The 19,101-nt window shown below is 44.4% G+C and overlaps 1 long non-coding RNA gene across 1 annotated transcript; it reads right to left on the reverse strand.

The window, feature by feature from the left end:
* Positions 1–8,691: 8,691 nt before the first annotated feature.
* Positions 8,692–18,790, reverse strand: LOC147350552 (uncharacterized). The gene is made up of 3 exons (XR_015148565.1): positions 17,634–18,790; positions 17,376–17,516; positions 8,692–11,141 (listed from the first exon to the last, which is right to left on the reverse strand). It is a non-coding gene; the product is annotated as an uncharacterized LOC147350552 (long non-coding RNA).
* Positions 18,791–19,101: the final 311 nt, after the last annotated feature.

Consider the following 19,101-nt stretch of genomic DNA (forward strand, 5'->3'; position numbering starts at 1 on the left):
AATCCAGGACTTCTGGGCATGTGTCAAAATAGAGATGCTGCGTGTGTATATATGCCTGTTTCTAGAGTGCATTTCCATACGTCCAACTAGTCTATTCACATGTGTTGTATTTTTCATCTACTGCTGTATAACAAATAACTCCCACATTTAGCAGCCTAAATAACAAACATTTATGAATTCGCACAATTTCTGAGAGTCGGGAATATGCAGGGGTTTTCTTTTCCCATCAAAAGTGTTCACTGTTTTATGTTTTAAATCATTAGTCAGCTAAGTTTGTTGTGCCACTTTCCCAGCCTGGCATCCAACAAGGGGGAAAAAAAATGAAGCACTGACAGTGACAAAAATCAGAATATTTATTTAAATTTGGGGTGGGGGACAACCTAAACACTGATAGGGGATTGTTTAACAAGTTATGCCTCATTCCAATGATAGACTACTGGACTATCATTAAAAATGATCAAGGGTGGGAGGGGTGGGAGATGGGAAGGAGGTTCCAGAGGAAGGGGATGTATGTATACTTATGGCTGATTCACATTGTTATGTGGCAGAAACCAGTACAACAATATAAAGCAATTATCTTCCAGTTAAAAATGAATTTTAAAAAATGATCATATCGTCAAAGAATATATGGTGCTATGCAAAGATGTTCATGGGAGTGCGTGCTAGGTCGCTTCAGTCGTGTCCGACTCTTTGCAACCCTATGGACTGTAGCCCATCAGGCTCCTCTGTTTATGAGGATTCTCCAGGCAAGAATACTGGAATGGGTTGCCATGCCCTCCTCCAGGGGATCTTCCTGACCCAGGTATCAAACCCACATCTCTTATGTCTCCTGCATTGGCAGGCATGTTCTTTAAGTGCCTTCTGGGAAGCTCACGAAGAAGTTCATAGTATGATCTTAAGTCAAAGACTATGATCCCAATTTATATAAAAATGATGCATATGTATTCATAACAAGTAACGTTTCTTGAGCACTTAAACACACCAGGCATTGTGCTATTGCTGTAAATCAACCTTTTTATTTAATCCTCACAACTTCCATATTTGCAGATATATCTATCTTTTAGGTGAGGGAACTGAATCACAGCAAGATTAAGAATCTGCTCAAGAATGGGAGAACATATTTGCAAATCACATATCTGTCATAGGTCCACTATCCAGACTATATAAAGAATTCTTACAACTCAATGACTGAAATATCATTCAGTCATAAAAGTGACTGAACATCTAATACATGGTACATTGTAGATGAACCTTGAAAATGTGATGCTAAGTGAAAGAAGCCAGACACAAAAGATCACATATTATATAATTCCATTTATATGAAATATCCAGAATAAGTAAATTCATAGAGACAGGAAGCAGATTAGGGTCCTGGGGACTAAAGCATGTGTAAGGTGTACAGGGTTCCCTTCTTGGGGTGATGAAATGTTTTTGAACTAGGCAGAGGTGATGGTTGCACAATATTGTGAATATAAGAAATGTCATTGAATTGTAGGCTTTAAAATGGCAATCGCATCATAGCATCTTTTGTCAATTTCACCTCAAGTTAACGAGGGAAGGGAAGAAAAGGGAGGGGAGGGGACAGAAAAGAGGGACTTTCCTGGTGGTCCAGTGGCTAAGACTCCACTGTCCCAGTGCAGGGGGCTTGGGTTCAATCCCTCGTCAGAGAACTAGATCCCACATGCCACAACTAAGATTGAGGATCCCGCATGCTGCAACTAAGACCCAGAGCAGCCAAATACATACATACATAAATATTTTAAGGAAAGGACTTTTCCCAAGGTCACACAGCTGACATATTGCAGGATTCGCACCTGGATGGTCTGGCTTCCTGACATCTTCCTCAGATCAGGAGGAAATATATCACACAATTAACAGAAGTTTCCTGGATGATGGGACTGAAAATATTTCGTATGTTCTTCTTAAAAATGTTCTGAAATTCCCAGCTTTTCCAGACAATGATAATAAATACATGCAATTTAATGATGAGGCTCTGTGAGTATCCCGTGTGTCAACATATAAACCAAAGGCTGGCCTCACTTACTAGATGCCACTAAGCTGGGTCATTAACACCTGGGAGCCTCAATTTATCTGTTAAATGGGAACAAAAGAAATGAGAAAAGAATCTATCTATCTCAGAGGATTTTGTGGGGCTCACAGGACAGAAAGTGTGTGATAGGTCCAGCCTAGCTAATAGGGGATAAAGGAGAGGTCATGGCACTTTCTTGGTGGCTCAGTGGCTAAGGCTCTGAACTCCCAGGACGGAGGCCCAGGTTTGATTCCTGGTCAGGGAACTAGATCCCACATGCTGCAACTAAAGATCATGCATGCCTCAACTAAGACACAGTGCAGCCAAATAAATGAATAAATAAATGAAGAGGTCATGTGCCTGATTAGAAAGAACTTACAGCCATTCCCACTGGGATTCAAACCCACTTTGATTTACCGACTATGATTTTTAGCAAGATCCTGTACATCTTTCAGGCTCAATAATACCGACCTTCTGGGTTTTGTTTTTTTTTTTTTTTTAAGAATTAAAGGATAACCCCTGCTAAGTGCCTAGCGCAATACAAAATACACAACAGGCAGTCAACAAAAAATAGCAAGTGTCCCCAAGTGTTTACTCCCTTTTTCCAAGGAGAGGGACAGGTGGTGAGTGGGAGTCACTGAGGATGGGTGCTGCCCTTGACTTTCTAATTCCAAGCTACACATGGTGTGTTCCATTCTCTCCAGCTATAAAGGAAAACAGTCACAATCCCAGATGGCTCCACAGCCATTCTCTTCTGCGCCCTGCTTTGCCAAGTGAAAGGGCCACAAGGAGAGAATGGAGAAAGTTTTTGTTCTAGGTTGGCAACCAGGCACCTGCTAAGTCAGCCAGGCTTTACAATGCTGGAATTTGAGAGTCAGGATAGTTATAGAGAATGACCAGGACACTTAAACTGGGGCTATAAAGGAGGGACTCAGAAAACTTGGTCTCAAGATTCACTGTACTCTTAAGATATTCTCCCTGAATAAGATTACACAGTTGCAAAGATATGAAGAATGTGGTTCATCATCCAACTTCAAATCTAGGTCTTATTTGTAAATTAATATATATATATATATATTCTAAATCTTGTAGCCATCCTGTGATTCATATAGACTGTGTATTTTTTTTAAAAAGCACAGACTTCTAAAAACAAGATCAAACTTTCAATGCCAGCACTTTAAATATAGTTTAACACAGCTTATTTGGTTCTAGCATTTCTTCTAGTTTCAATTATTGCGGGAGCCTGGCAAACTGGGTGTGGCTAGGTCCCTGGAGATGCCTGAGGGACAGCTCCTGGCGTCTTAGGAATGGACCCAGCCCTTTGGGGGAATGGACCTCTGGGCGAGCCGAGGGGACAGCGGGCCTCCGCACCTGACGGGCCCCGACACCCTGGCCAGGGAGAGCCCAACAAAGGCCCCGTGAAATGCAGCGGCAGAAAGAGCTGCAGCCAGCCCCCGCCGGATGGGAAACCCTGCTGCCAACCAGCCCCCGGGCCGTGCGCCCTTGTCCCCGGAGTGAACTCTCCCTCTCTGCGCCCAGCTAATGGCGGGGCGCGCGGCCGTGGCCCCTCTTCTCCCTCCCTTTAGAGAGAAGGGCGCGATTGTGTGGATTTCACAGTCTGAGCACAGCTGAAAGGAAGAGAATGGAGTCTCCCTCACGGCTCTTTTCAAGGAGGCCGAGGCTGCGATTCGCCTTCATTCAGAATATATGAAGCTTTTGTGCGTCGGGGCCCGGCAGCCGCGGCGGCCCCGCTCCCCGGCTGACTCTCTTTACAGTGGAAACGTACAGTAATTAACACGGGTTCCGCTCCCGCCAGCGCCCGGAGTTGAAGGGGGCCGCCGCCTCCGCGCGCCTGGGAACCCGGGCCCGCCGCAGAGGCCCGCATTTGTCCACCTGAGAACGCCGCGGCGCATTTGTAAACCTTGGCCCCGCGGCCCGAGAGCCATCCATTTTGGCTCCGAGATGCCGGGCTGTCTGGGCGCGCGGTGGCCCCCGCATGTGTTGCTAATAAAAGTCAAGCGCGTTCCTTTACCCCGCGAGCTCGCGGCAGGGGGCACCACCCGGGCCGGGGGAGGAAGCCCCGGGGCCAGCCCAGGTGACCCTTGGGGGCTTCTCCATCTCTGACTGCGGGAAGTCTTCTGATTCTGAGGAGGCGGGAGGGCTGTAGACAAAATACTTTAGCCTTCTTCCATGGGAATTGTCACCATGAGATTAAATTTTAATTTAATTTATTTTAAAATTTTATTTATTTATTTTTGGTCTAAAGCAGTTGAAATCTGAAATCTGGCTCGAGTGGCCGAGGCCTGCCAGTATTTTGGCTGTGCATAGTTTTCAAGCTTCTTTTTTGTCACTTTACTCGGATGATTCATGCTGGAAGGCATGTTGTATCATTTATCCAGTAATGCAGCCTAATAACCACCACCCCCCCCTTCAAATACGTTCCTTAAAGAGCCAGAAGAATTTGTTCCTGTGGACTCAAACCTATGTTCTTAATAAAGATTGATTGAAGAAATGGAGCTGGGGGAGTGGGTGGTAGAGAAGGGGGCTAAGCTTGTTGATGAAACTCCAACACTGACCTTGTCCCCTTCCTTTCCATTCTGGCCTGGTGGGATTAAAACACGTGGTTTGACATAAAATTTTGAATGCAAAGTTAATTTTAAAAAACCATCCTTCTCCCAGTGTCAGCACTAGAGGGATGCAATGTTCAGTTTTGAGCTCTGTAAGAAGGAAAGCAGTGTATTAGACCAGTAATCACTGAAGTAAATCGGCTCCTGCCTGTGTTTGAGCGTCACGGTGAGCAAGGTGTCCAGAATGGAGTTCAGAATGCTCCTTGGGAGGTAAGTCACCTGTTTTGATGCACAATGGGCCTCTTAGAGCAGTGCCTTTGCTTTCTTTCAGCAAGATGGGTATAAGTGACAAGGCCTCCAGGCAGAAATGACAGCCCCCTCCCCGCTGAAGGAGACTCATTATTAAGGCAGCAGAGCTTAGTGCTCTGTCTGGGTTCAGATGCTGGTGCCGCCTTAGACCTGGGTAATCCCCTATTGTGTCTCAGTGTCCTCACCTGTAAAATGGGGATTATGATCTACCTACCTTTTTAGGTGTAGTGGCCATCAAATGATAAAATACATGTTACCTACTGGTTCATTATTTTTAATAACTACCATTGATTGAAACTCACTCTCTGTCACTAACCAATATACCATCATTCTATCATCAATGGAGATTATTATCCCCATTTAATAGACAAGGAAAAACAGAGAGGTGAAGGAATTAGCACCATGTCACACAGTGGTACTAAGGGCCATGATGTAATTTCAAGTCATTTTGGGAATATCGAACAAGGGAGAGATCTGATCAAGAGTGAGACAGGGTATGATCAAGGCTCTGGTTGAGAAATGATTTTTAATACTTTGAAAAGGGGGCTTAAAAACTATATGTGAATACAGTTTGGGTGGTAGGGCAGAGCAAAGTGACTAAGAAGCTTATCTTCAGCATCTCTGTCATCAGAAAGTCCTGAGTTCAAATTTCATTTCCACTAATTACTAACTGGGTCACCTTTAGCAAATTCCTTAATCTCACATTGATCTCCAGACTTTTGGTCTCTTAAGTGAGCATCACAGTAGTCCTTGCTTCAAGCAGTTTTTCTGTAGATTGAATCAGACTACACACGTCTGATTAGCTGTTGCTCTTATGAACAATCATCCCAACTTGATTTGGAGGGTGCTAATACTTGTTTCACCTGAAACAAACTCTTTCCTACAGTCTGGGCATTTTGAATTCCAGCAGGAGAGGTCTATTGCCTAGTATGTTACATTTTATGTATCAGTTTCACATGCCTACTAATTTAACCCTCTCTCTGAAGTTCAACCTCTAGTTAGACACTGAGAAGGAAGTATTTCTCCCTCCAGTCTCAATCCTCTCCCCTTCCTCTTTCCCCATAAATCCTGGACTAGGACATGACATGACATGAACTTGCCCTTCGCTTAACACATGCTCCACTAGTCTCCCAAGTCTGATTAGGGGGCCATGAAGACAGGCCCCATAGCAATCTTTTCCTGTCTGTATAAGCTCAATGCCTAGAAATAAGCATCTCTAATGCTCAGGATGTGGCCTTGAATTTTATTTCCCACTAAAAGGGACCAGTATTCCTTTATAGAAATGTCTAAGGAAGGAAATGTATAAGATGAGGCTTGATCATCTTTTTCCAGAAAGCAAGGAGACTTTCAAAGGTGATTGAAGTTGTATTAAGAAGAGATGAGTCAATTTTAACACTCCAGTCAGAATGGCTGCCATCAAAAAGCCTACAAACAATAAATGCTGGAGACGGTGTAAAGAAAAGGGAACACTCTCACACTGTTGATGGGAATGCAAGCTAGTACAACTATTATGGAGAACAATGTGGAGGTTCCTTAAAAAACTGGAAATAGAACTGCCATATGACCCAGCAATCCCACTGCTGAGCATACACACTGAGAAAACCAGAATTGAGACACGTGTGCCCCAATGTTTATTGTAGCACTGTTTACAATAGCCAGGACATAGAAGCAACCTAGATGTCCATCGGCAAACAAATGGATAAAGAAGTTGTGGTACACACACAATGGAATATTACTCAGCTATAAAAAAGAACACATTTAAGTCAATTCTGATGAGATGGATGAAACTGGAGCCTGTTATTCAGAGTGACATAAGTCAGAAAGAGAAACACCAATACAGTATATTAACGCATATATGTGGAATTTAGAAAGATGGTAACAATGACCCTATATACAAGGTAGTAAAAGAGACACAGATGTAAAGAACAGACCTTAGGACTCTGGGAGAAGGTGAGGGTGGGAAGATTTGAGAGAACAGCACTGAAACATGTATATTACCATATGTGAAACAGATGCCAGTGCATTTTCGATGCATGAAGCAGGGCACCCAAAGCCAAGTGCTCTGGGACAACCCGGAGGGATGGGGTGGGGAGGAAGGTGGGAGTTGGGAAGGGGTTCAGGATGGGGGAGACACGTGTATCTGTGGCTGATTCATGTCGATGTATAGCAAAAACCACCACAATATTGTAAAGTAATTAACCCCTAAATTAAAATAAATAAATTAATTTTTTAAAAAGACAAAAGTAGATTTAAAAAAGCTCAGGTTGGCCAAAGAGAGATCATCTGTGCATCCAGAAAATAACTGAAATACATATAATATGTTTAAAAGACATGAGCTGACTGACCTTTGGAGAAGGCTACATAACCAACTCATTCTGAAAATTGGAAGCTAAAGAGAAAGAATGGAACATTCCTCTTGCTTTTATATACTAACTGTTCCTTGGGGCACCTAAATAGTAGACGGAGAGAAATTTCTCTTTATGGAAGTAGTATGGCTAATAAATGAACAGGGAATGATAGAATTAGGATGTCACCATTTCACAACCTCTAGTGAAGTAAAGGATCTAGAAATGGATCATTCACAGCTTTAAATATCACCGAAAGCAAGACAACCAGCCGTTAAGTGCCCTGAGAGGGAGGAATATAATGTCATCTAGAAAACAGTCTTTCTAAAAATAGAACTTCAATCTGATTGAGCCTCTAGATCTAACTAACCATTTGTAAGAATTCCAGGAGACAGAGGAACCTGTCAAAGCTACCATGGGACTTCAGGAAAACATCTGTGTATGTCTGGGGGAAAATGCAGAAAAAGACCTGCTTTTTTTTTTTTTTTAACAAATATAGTAGAAGAAAAAAAAGGAGAGAGAAACCTATAAGTTAAAAGAAACTTTCAGAGATGTATCAACAGATTGCAATGTATGCACCTTATTTCCATGCTAATTGAATAAAGTGTAATTTTTAAAAATAACAAGACAGGTTTAAGCACTTCCTGGATATTTAATGATAGTAAAGAATTACTGCTAATCTTAGTTGGGATAATGTCATTGTGCTTACGTTTTTTGAATAATTTCTTTTCTTTTAGAGACATATTTTAATGTTTATAAATTAAATATAAATGTCTGAGATTTGTTTCAAAATAGTCCTGGAAAAGAGAAATATTACGATTATATTAAGGTGTAACAAGCATTAACTTATAACAACATTGAGCATGAGTTAAAAATAGGTAAAGCGAGTGGTAGTAAGTGTAATTCTTTATCCTATTCTCTCTTATATATGTCTGAAAATTTTCAGAATAAAAATGAAAAAAGAAAAAAAAAAAACAAAAAACATTGCAGGAGTGAGCTTCTGCCAGAGTCAGGGGACTCTTAGGAAAAAGAAGGCCCGTATTCTCCATATATCTTTTGGTGGATTTCACATAACAAAAGAATGTGTTCATTCATCTGTTGCTGTTTATTTACTGTCTGTTTTCTCTGCTAGAATAGGAGCCCCACAGGGGTGGGCTCTTTGTTTTGTTCACTGGTTATCCCCGCTGCCATCGAGCTTGGCACAAGTGAGTCATCTGTAATATACTGTTATGTGAGTGTTCTTCACGTAGGAGGCCAGGGTGTGTGTTTCCATTTCACAGATGAGAACACCGAGGCATTCAGAGCTGATGTTCTTGCCCAGGACTACATAGCCGGTTAGTGGTGGGACGGGGACACACACTCTGGCAAGTCCCTTGTAGACAGGGCATCCCAGCCTGGCGCAGTAAGCTGAAAAGGGGTGTAAGGGTTCTGGCATTTGTAAGTACATAGTGGTTATCCTTTCTCCATGAAAAAGATGGGGAATGGGAGAGGTGGGTAGCTCACATTCCTTGGGGCTGGTCACTGTGAGTACTTGATTGACCACAATGAACTCATTTAATGCTTACAACTGGGGAGTTGGGTTCTGCTGTTATCCCCAGGAGACAAGAAGCACATGCATTCTGATCCTGGAGCCCAAAACCTTCATCCTGAAATTAAACCCTCACCTCCTTCATTAAAGGTCACTGAAAAATAAAACTGTATTGTCGAGTTGAACTGGGGGCTGGTGTTTCTGCTATCTGCTAAAGTCAGCACACGTGTGAGCCTGAAGATCAGACTCTGAGGACAGACAGACGGAACGCTTATCTGACAGTAGCCCCTGGACAGCAGGGGGACAGGTTAGCATCTGATAGCTGGAGAACCACACTGCTCTTGACGGGCTAGTCTTCTTCAGAGTCAGAAATCCCACAGAAAATTGCTAGTCAGGGCAGGTCTCCTTCCCTCTCTGGGCCTCTGTTTCTCCATGTTTCAAACTGAGAGAGTTGGACTAGACAGATATTCCCAAAGGACACTGCACACTCTGATATCCTTTCATTCGCCCTGCAATTCTATGATCCCACCACGGGAGCCGTGGTGTGTCTGGGACGTCTCCACATCAAGCAGTCAGAGGCTCATTTTTAACCCCTCATAGATGTCTCTTACAAATTATCCAGGGTCATGGATTAGTTTAAATACAAAAGCTTCATTTCCTCTGCTTGGCTACTGTTATAAGGAATGATCAAAAGGAGTCAAGGAACAAACACAGTTGGCTGGAGAGAGAATGGCCGGGATGAACTGAGGGACGTTCTCGGCCTGGACCCCTCCGGGTTTGGAAGTCTCTGGGGCCTGTAATTCACTGCTGCATTAGGCAGTGCTGAGATGAATCATAACATTTTGAGCCCTCAAAGAAAGGGAGAAGAAAAAAAGACAGAGGCCGGGGAGGGGGAAGGCTCAGTGTTTTCTCAGTTAAATACATGTTTTCATTGCAGTGTGATGGGTCGAGAGGAATGAATGGCCATGATTTAGTTATCTTTTGGATGGATGATTTTAAATGCACGTTGGAAACGCTTTCATGAGGCTGACTTTTAAAGCCGAGACAGAGTGGAAGTCTTTGGGGAAGGAGCTGCTGCTCGTTGTTCAAAGTTGTAAAGGCCCAGGACCTTGAGCTTCCTGAGGCAGGCATTTTGTTTGTTTTCCCCTGGCACCCATTCCCTTCCACTCCAGAATCCTTCAGACTGTCATCAGACACCTTGTCAAGGGGGAAGGTGCTGGATAGCACAGGGAGCTCAGCTCAGTGTCTGTGATGACCGAGGGGTGGGATGGCGGAGGGGGGCCAAGAGGGGTTCAAGAGGAAGGGGACATTGAATACATCTTCACTTCTTGGACAGCAAAAACAAAAATAACATCCTAAGGCAATTATACTCCAGTTAAAAAAAAAAAAAGAGCAGGGAAAACAGCAAGGTGGATGTTAAAAGGGCAGGGAGGAAGGATGGGAGGCGGAGGAAAGGTGTGACTATGGGATTCTTGAAATCCCCGCAATGTTTATTTGGGGCTTTGAAGTGCCCCTTACCATGGGTGGGCATCGTGAGGGTGGAGGAGGGACACTGAGGAGTACCAGAGCTAGATAGATTATTAAAACTTCTACTCTAGGTGACTGCAAAATGGCTCAGGTTGGCAAGTCTTGCTCAGTCACGGGTACCTGCCTCAACACTGAGAAGTTAAGGGTTGTCGCCCATATTATCCAAAATGGCACCAGGGCAACCAGCTCAGTTATTCCTTTGTCTGCATCCCACTCCTCCTGCCCTGATGTCCTACCAGGCCCTGTCACGACTAGCTTGAAAACCTCGAGTGGCTACTCAACGCCCAAGATAAGGACCAGAATCCTCACCAAGAGGACTAGGTTTGCCGGCACTTCCGGAAGGGGTTTCTCCAGGTCAGATGTCAAGGGTAGCATGTTATCCTCACAGCATCATCCAAGATCAGTGCTGTTGTCATCCACAGGTGATGTACAAAGAAATCGAGTTCCAGAGAGGTTGTGTGCCTGGCCCCAGAGTCGGTGGAGCGAAGGCTTGAACCCAGCAGCACTGACCTGGAGGCCCTGTCTGTCTGGACCCCCTCGGAAGCCCTTTGGCTCCTTTGGAGTGTTCAGTAACCTGCAGGATTCTGTGCCACGCTTTTCCATTTGTTTCAAGAGTTCTTCCTTCATACTTCCCTCTACCTGGAAAAGGAAGACTAATGCTGAATAGTCCTCTTTCCTATCCCATTCTCTTCAATGTGAATATAGGACAACCGAAAAGAACGTTGTAAAACGGAACAGTTGGCAGCTCCTGGGTGTGGTGGTTTTTTCTTGCTTTATCCCATCTGCTTGCTTTGCCTGAGGAGTTGATGAATCAGTTGGACACCTGTGAAGCCAATCTTTGTGGAAGAGGTGAAATTGTAGTCAGTACTCACCCACCACCATCACCACCACCCCGCCACCTGCCAGGATTCACCTCTTAAGGCTGCACAAATATTATCCTCCCCTGACCTCCAATCTGCCAGCTACAGTGACTGACTTAATCCCTAAGTCCTTTAAAAATTAAATTGTGTGTACTTTAACTTGAATTTTCTGTCTGGGGCGGAAGTCTCAACCCTTCTGAGAAGCTTGGGCCCCAACCCCTGTGTATAAGCCTCTCCTTCGCCTTCCACATAATGCCACCTGACTCGAAGAAAGAGGTTAGGTGACAGAACATTGTAAAGTGGTACCTAAATATCGCTCCTGACTCAATGGTTGTGGGATGGGCTCCAGGCAAGCTTTGCAGAAACAGTACCCCATGTCTGCCATGCCGCCTGCCATCTATGTAGAGTAGCTGGGGTTACCTGGCCTCTTGAAATCCTCTACAAACCCAAATAAATGAACCAACACAATCGACCTGGGGCTCTCTCCATCACAGAGTGCTCTTTGTCCATTTATTTTATGTGAGTCACTTACTTTTCATTTATGATCATATTTCATAACCTACCAGCAAATGGCCTACAGTTTGTGAGATGTGATGAAGGCTCAGTCATGTGCAACCTCGTTCTGGCCCAGAGTTTAGAAATCTGGGCTCTGATAAGTGCAGGGTGACTATCAGGCTTTGAGGTAGATTTTTACACTCTATGAATTAGTAACATGTGAAACGGTTAGGTTTTTCTACAATAACCTCAAAATCAAGATATGTTTCACAAAGGGTTGTTGCAGCCTCAGATATGGGTCCTGTGACCTGTGTTATTATGTCCTTCAGAAAGTCATGGAACCTCCTCACCCCCTAAAGAGATTTTGAGTTGAGCATAGTTCAGTATAGCAGGGATGACGATTTTTACTTTTGTCTGCACCACACAGCACATGGGATCTTAGTTCCCCAACCAGGGATCAAGCCCTGCATTGGAAGCTCGGAGTCTCACCACTGGATCACCAGAGAAATCCCATGGATGACACTTTTATTCTGAAATGACTACTTTTTAATTTCCCACCTGATCCCTTGAAGGGCCATTTTGCTTTAAAACCCTATCACATGTCTCAAGGGAGCTGGAAAATGTTAATTATGTCTCTGAGGGGTTTCCCTGGTAGGGCAGCTGGTAAAGAATCGTTTGCAATGCAGAAGACCTTGGTTCGATTCCTGGGTTGGAAAGATCCCTTGGAGAAGGGATAGGCTACGCCCTCAGTTTTCTTGGGCTTCCCTAGTGGCTCACATGGTAAAAGAATTGGCCTGCAATGAAGGAGACCTGGGTTTGATCTCTAGGTTGGGAAGATCCCCTGGAGGAGGGCATGGCAACCCGCTCCAGGATTCTTGCCTGGAGAATCCCATGGACAGAGGAGCCTGGTGGGCTACAGTCCATGGGGTTGAAAAGACTCCAACATGACTGAGCATCTAAGCTCAGTGCAGCATGCCTCTGAGAAGTACATCTCAGGGCTGCAGAAGCAGGGACCCTAAGTCCTGCACTACAGAAGAGAAAACTGAGGCTCTGAATAATAAAAGAGAGATTGTCATCCTGAGTGAAGTAAGGCAGATAGAGAAAGATATATATCATATGATATCGCTTATATGTGAACTTATTAAAAATGGTGCAAATAAAGTCATTTACAAACAGAAATAGAGGCACAGATGGTTATGATTACCCAGGGGGAAATAATGGAGGGGAGGGATAAACTGGGAGATTGGGACTGACATCTACACACTGCTGCTGCTGCTGCTGCTAAGTCACTTCAGTCCTGTCCGACTCTGTGTGATCCCATAGATGGCAGCCCACCAGGCTCCACCGTCCCTGGGATTCTCCAGGCAAGAACACTGGAGTGGGTTGCCATTTCCTTCTCCAATGCATGAAAGTGAAAAGCAAAAGTGAAGTCGCTCAGTCATGTCCGACCCTCAGCAACCCCATGGACTGCAGCCTTCCAGGCTCCTCCGTCCATGGGATTTTCCAGGCAAGAGTACTGGAGTGGGGTGCCATTGCCTTCTCCGATATACACACTACTATATGTAAAATAGATAGCCAATAAGGACGTATGGTATAGCACAGGGAACTCTTCTCAATACTCTGTAACAACTTATATGAGGAAAATATGTAAAAAAAAGAGTGGATATTTGTATATGTATAACTGATTCACTCTGCTGTACTCTTAAAACTGACACAACATTGTAAACCAACTATACACCAAAAAAAATTTTTTTTAAAGAAATTTTTCTGGAGATTCTCCTTCCAAAGTAGTTCTCATTAGAGTCAGAACTCACCCCCTCCCACTCCTGTGAGTGAGTGCATTAATTAACCTCTGGACCACCCTGTAAAACAAACTCTAAAGAAGTGTCCTACATCCACTTAGACAATTTTATAACTCAGGAGAGTTTCATTTAACGCAATACTTTAAATATTTCTTGCCCATGAAATATAAGGACAAGCAGAATTGACTCTACAGAGTCTGGCTAACATACCAGTCAGGGTCGTGAAAGTTTCTTTAATATTCATCAGTGACCAGTCATAGCAGACTTGAACCAAATCAAAAAAGTTTTTATAACTGCCTTGATAGCACTACCTGGTCCATCTTGCCAAATGCAAATCATTTTTATTGTCTTGGTGAACTGAACCAACTTTTTAAAAGCTTGAACTCATGGCAAACCTACATATTTTCTAAAATTTTAAAAATCAGCAGAACCCAGAGCTCCAAAAAGTGTTCCCGGAACCATTACGTCATTTAGTAAAACATTCGCCTTCATTCATTCAATAAACGCTGTGCTTACTGAGCACCTTCTAAGGCCATGCACCATTCAGAGCACTAGGGATACAGTTCAGAACCAGATGGAACAAAGCTCTGCCCTCTGGGCTTCCTGTCTCTTGCATGCATGCAAGCTAACTTGCTTCAGTCCTGTCTAACTCTTTGCGACCTCATGGACTGTAGCTCGCCAGGCTCCTCTGTTCATGGGATTTTGCAGGCAAGAATACAGGAGTGGGTTGTCATGCCCTCCTCCAAGGGATCTTTTTCAACCCAGGAATCAAACCCATGGATCAAACCCATGTGTCTTCTGTCTCTGGCATTGGCAGGCAGATTCTTTACCACTAGCGCCACCTGGGAAGCCCTTATCCCACTGCTAATCCCTGCCTTGATTTACCTGTAAAGTGAGATTCCCTGGAGCCATCAGTGGCTGGTTGGGACTTGAACTCAGTAACTCAGGTATCTCATTTGACGGTCTTTGGAGGAAGCCTCGAAATATCAATAAAAAGAGGGGCATAGCCAGAGCAATCTTTTTGGAAGAGAGTATGATGGCGTTGGAGACTTGTTGCCTAGCAGGCATGCTATTTTTACCAAGATGGCATGTTACAAGATGAATAAAAATAGCAAAAGTTTTCTGGAAAAAAAAATTGCTTTTACTCACACTTTCTCTAAGCTTGGGAAAATATTATTTGTTCAGATCAAATAATAGACGCAGATGGTTTTAATTTGAACTGACTGCAGGACATAGATGGATATTATTGGGGACCAGAATCCATCCCCTCATTCTGGTGTTCTTCATCTGACTGTCTCTTTAAGTGAGCTAAAAGTATTTACAGTAGAGGAGACCTGGATGTCAGGTTGCTCAGAAATCAATTTGCCAATGTCTATTTGAGCTCAGATGAGCTGAACTGAACTAGAGATGTAACTATTCCCCCGACTTGTTTTCCCAATATTGTTCTTCCACATAGCTCCTATGTGACTTTGAGCAAGTCACTCCACTCTGAACCTCTTGCACAATATAATCACAAAATTCCCTTCTACTCTAAGACTTTTTTTTATTATTCTTGAACCTGCCTGGTTCAAGATACTAGCCTGAAATGTCTTTTGCTTCAGATGACAATTTCTTATTTTAAATCAATTCAGAAACCCGTGGGCCCAAGGACAATCTCTTTCACCTGGTTTCTGTTCCTGTAAGTGACACAAACCCCAGATTCTTAATAAAACAGTGACCATTCCGCAGTAGCGGTTTCTGGACCATGATCCTTGGACTCCAAGGATCTGCCATCCACCAGTTGGGAGACCACTGGCAAATCACATAAACTCTTAGGGTCTCAGTTTCTTTATCTATAAAATGGGATGACATAGATTGGGCTGCTACTCAGATTAGGATGAAATTTGGGATCCACTTCCTGGCCCATAGAAAGTGCTCATTTAATTCAGCTATTCTCCAAGGAGATGAACAACATCATCTTTTCCCTCTTAGTTGTAGTGTATTTTAATAATTCTGTTTGGAGAATTTCAGGAAGGTCTTGGGGCATGTTGGGATCTATGTTCAGGATCAATGGTGTGTGCTGAGATCCAGACAAAAAGGTCTTAACTTGCTGTTGATTAAGGAGAAGGGAGGCTTAGTTTCCCATGATGTCAGTGTTGCAATTTTGAATCCCAAAGAGTCATTACAAATTTATTTTATATATCTTGCTCTAAAAAGCATATGATTTCCCCCTTTCTACACTTAGCCAGGGATGGCATGTAGAGGTAAATTTGGGCATTATTGCCTTTGAAAGAGACATTTGAATCTGGCTCAGCTTTCATCAGAGTGGGGAAATCTGCCTTCCCTCTAATTGCTTCCTTCCTTCTAAGACCTAAAATTTCCTTGGCACTCTCCTGCTACTTGCAAGGGAAAAATCAGTTTTACCTTCTCTTCAAAGTGGGCTGTGCCTTAGTGGACCTGTCTACACAGGACAGAGAAGTCCCTAACCCTAGGAATAATTTAGATCTGCAAGTCCAGCCCTAAAGGCGAAGCCACCTCACACTGCCCTCTGCCCGCTCCCGGGAAGGCACTGACGTGGCAGACACGTTGCCCGCCCCCCCAGCCCACACCCATTTGGGATGACTTCATTGCCCAGTTGCTTTCCTGGAATTCTCAAGCCCGAGATCATATTCCCCACACCCACCCCTGGGATCTTTTACATTGTCTTTTGGCTCCTCTCTGTTCCCCTTGCTAAACAAAGAGAAATCCAACCGGAAAGACTAGAAGGGGTAAGTGGCTGATGTGGTGGAAAGGAGGGGGCAAGGGACACTTTGCAGCCCTCTGACTTTCCCTAAATTGGCCAATTTCACATCAATAAGTGCTTCATCCATCACCACCACCTTTCAGGTGATTTTCTGTGATGGAATTTCGGGAGGGGAGGCACTTAGCATCTTATACACAATTCCTTTACAAAGTCAGTTTTTCCATCATCAGGCATTCTCAGCGCTCAAATAAAAACAGGCAGAGCTTGCTACTAAAATAGCTCTTTTTACATAAGGCCCTGCAACTCAGAAACTCCTTTCAGGGACTTATATACTTTCTTGAGTCAAAAAGAAAAAAGCAAACTAGACAGACTTCTAGTCCAGTGAGGACTTAACCTCCCCCATGAGGGAGGAAACTATACAATTAGCTGTCAAGCCTGACTCTGCTTCCTTGCTGTTTGACCTTAGGGAAGTGACCTCACCTCTCTGAGCACCCTTTTTATTTTCTATGACATGGTAATAATAATAATACCCCATCGATTGCCTCAAGGGCCAAATGAGGATGAGAGTATTTTGGACACTGTCATATACTTTATAACAAAATATAAGGGATTAAGAAAGGGTATGGTATAAAGGAAGTTAATCACCGACGTTAGATGACTCTTGCCCCTCTCATCTTCTTTTTTAAATTACAGTTGACTTACAATGTTATTAGTTTCAGGTGTACAACATCTCTTTTTTAATATGGAAGAGTTCTTAATAAGAACTAATAATAAGTATAAAATTCTAGGTAATTAAATATTGCATCATAATTTGCAATTTTTTATTTTAAAGTGGAATATAAAATGTGTATTATGGTTAATGGCATCTTTGCTTAGTTGAAATACATTGCATATATTTAACACAACTTTCTCTCGTTCTCTCTCTCTCTATATATATATATATGCTATAACTTGCTCTTTTCACTTAACCTTTTATGTCAGTATTACTGCAAATCGACCCAAGCCAATCTGGCCACTTGGCCTCACACAGCAAGTCAGTGTCACCTGCTTCATCCTTGGTTAGGTGTATAATTGTTCCCTCTCAACGAGGGGGAAACTACATAAAACATAAACATAATGCACTTGTTTTAAATCAAAGGCTCTTGATATGGATAGAAGGGGCAGAGGGCAATAGAAATTGCTGGAACTGACATGGCTTGCTGGGTTCTGAGCTCCCCAGCTGCGTGATTCAGCCTTGCCTTGCCTCCTCTCTGGGAATTTCGCTGTCCTCGGTTTGTTTTTCTGCTCTGCGAAAACGAGAGACGCCACAGTTCCTGAGTTGCAGGGATTGCTCTGAAGGTAGAGTGCAAAAGGGAGTGGATGGCATTCAGGCAGGAGACAGGTCAGGACCTCAGTTTGAGGGCAACCTCCCCACAGCTCGCCCCGGGGCTCCGGCCCCAGTGTCCTCACCTGGAAAACGGAAACACTTCCCAGAGTAGGTGGAGGAATAAACAAGCTCCTGTAGGTAGTACCTGGTCCGCACACCTTAATGCCGGGGCTCCGGGTAAATCCTTGGCCTCTGGGAGGCACTATTGTCTCGTTCTTCTACATATGGGCTGTGGAATTGCCGGGTCGCAAGGTCGCGTCCCAGGAGGGCCAAGGCCTACCTTTGCCACCTGGGGAACATTAAAGAATAAACCTAAATTCCCTTAATTCAAATGGAGATGGTAACACCTCCCAGACAGACGGTGGTGAGACTTCAAGGAGTGTGTAAATCGCTGAGCACCAGTGTCTGGCACTTGGGATGCTCTCAATAAAAGGGGACTGTTATTATCTGCTTGGCTTGCTCCTCGGGGCGTCGAGGTGTAAGTTTAATGACGGGGAAGGGGGTGGGAGCGGGATGCGGGGCGCCTGGTCGGCTGAGATGTCCTGGGCCAGAGCGGGCCGGGCCGGTGTCAGCGCGCATTTATTGATGGCAGGTATTTGGGGAGTAATTGAGCGCGGCGGCCGGCCCGGGGCGAGAGTGGGCCTCCACGAGCAATTAAATGTGATTAGGCCGAGACCTTCGGGATCCAGCTGGGTGATTGATAACCCGGCCGCATTCCTGCCGGGCCCGCGACATCAAACGGGCGGCCGGCGGCGGGCGGGGCGGAGGGGCTGAGCGCGGGGACCTGGCCCTTCTCGGCCCGGCGCTGCCCTTCTAGCCCGAGACGCCCACGGTTCCAGGGAGAAGCCCAGCGACTTGCCCTGCCCCCTGCTCAGGGGTCTCTTCCTTGCTGGCTTGCCAGGTGCAGCAGGGGCGGGAAAGGCACCGAGGGGAGGTGGTGATCGGGAGCCCCCTGAGCGAGGCGAGGCGTCCGCAGGAGCGGGGCCAGCGGGTGCTGGCGGGGTTCCTGCAATCAATCGGGCACAGAATCGCTGGAACCGGGGAAGAAAGAAGTAAAACAGAGAACGAGAAGGGGACAAGTAGGTAGGAATAAGAATAAATAGAAAAGGAAAAACTATTGAGAGACACGTGGAGGAACAAAATGACAGAAAAGTGAAGACAAGAGGGAGAAAAGAGGAAGTTAAGAATGAGACCCTGAAGAAGAATTGTATGGACTGAAGATAAAGGGGAAAAAAATTAAAAAGAGAGTGGGACAGACCTGAAAAAGATTGAAAGCAGGTGAATAAAAGAGCAAAAGAATAAAAAAATAAATAAATAAAGTGAGGAGTGGGCTTAAGATGGGGCATGAAAGTCAAAAAAAGGGGGGGAGGGAATAAGGGAGATGAAGATAACATGAATTTGAGCAAACTCAAATAATGAGATAGTGAAGGAAGGGGAGGCCTGTTGTCCTGCAGTCCATGGGGTCACTAAGAGTCGGACACGACTGAGTCATTGAACAACAGCAGCAAAGGCAACTGGAAGCCCAGAGGCAGCGCTGGCCGGGTGCCTCCC

This window comes from Bos grunniens, chromosome 20 (genome assembly GCF_055505025.1).
Source record: "Bos grunniens cultivar Pamir isolate PY7600 chromosome 20, Bosgru_T2T1.0, whole genome shotgun sequence".
In the NCBI taxonomy this organism is placed as follows: Eukaryota; Metazoa; Chordata; class Mammalia; order Artiodactyla; family Bovidae; genus Bos; species Bos grunniens.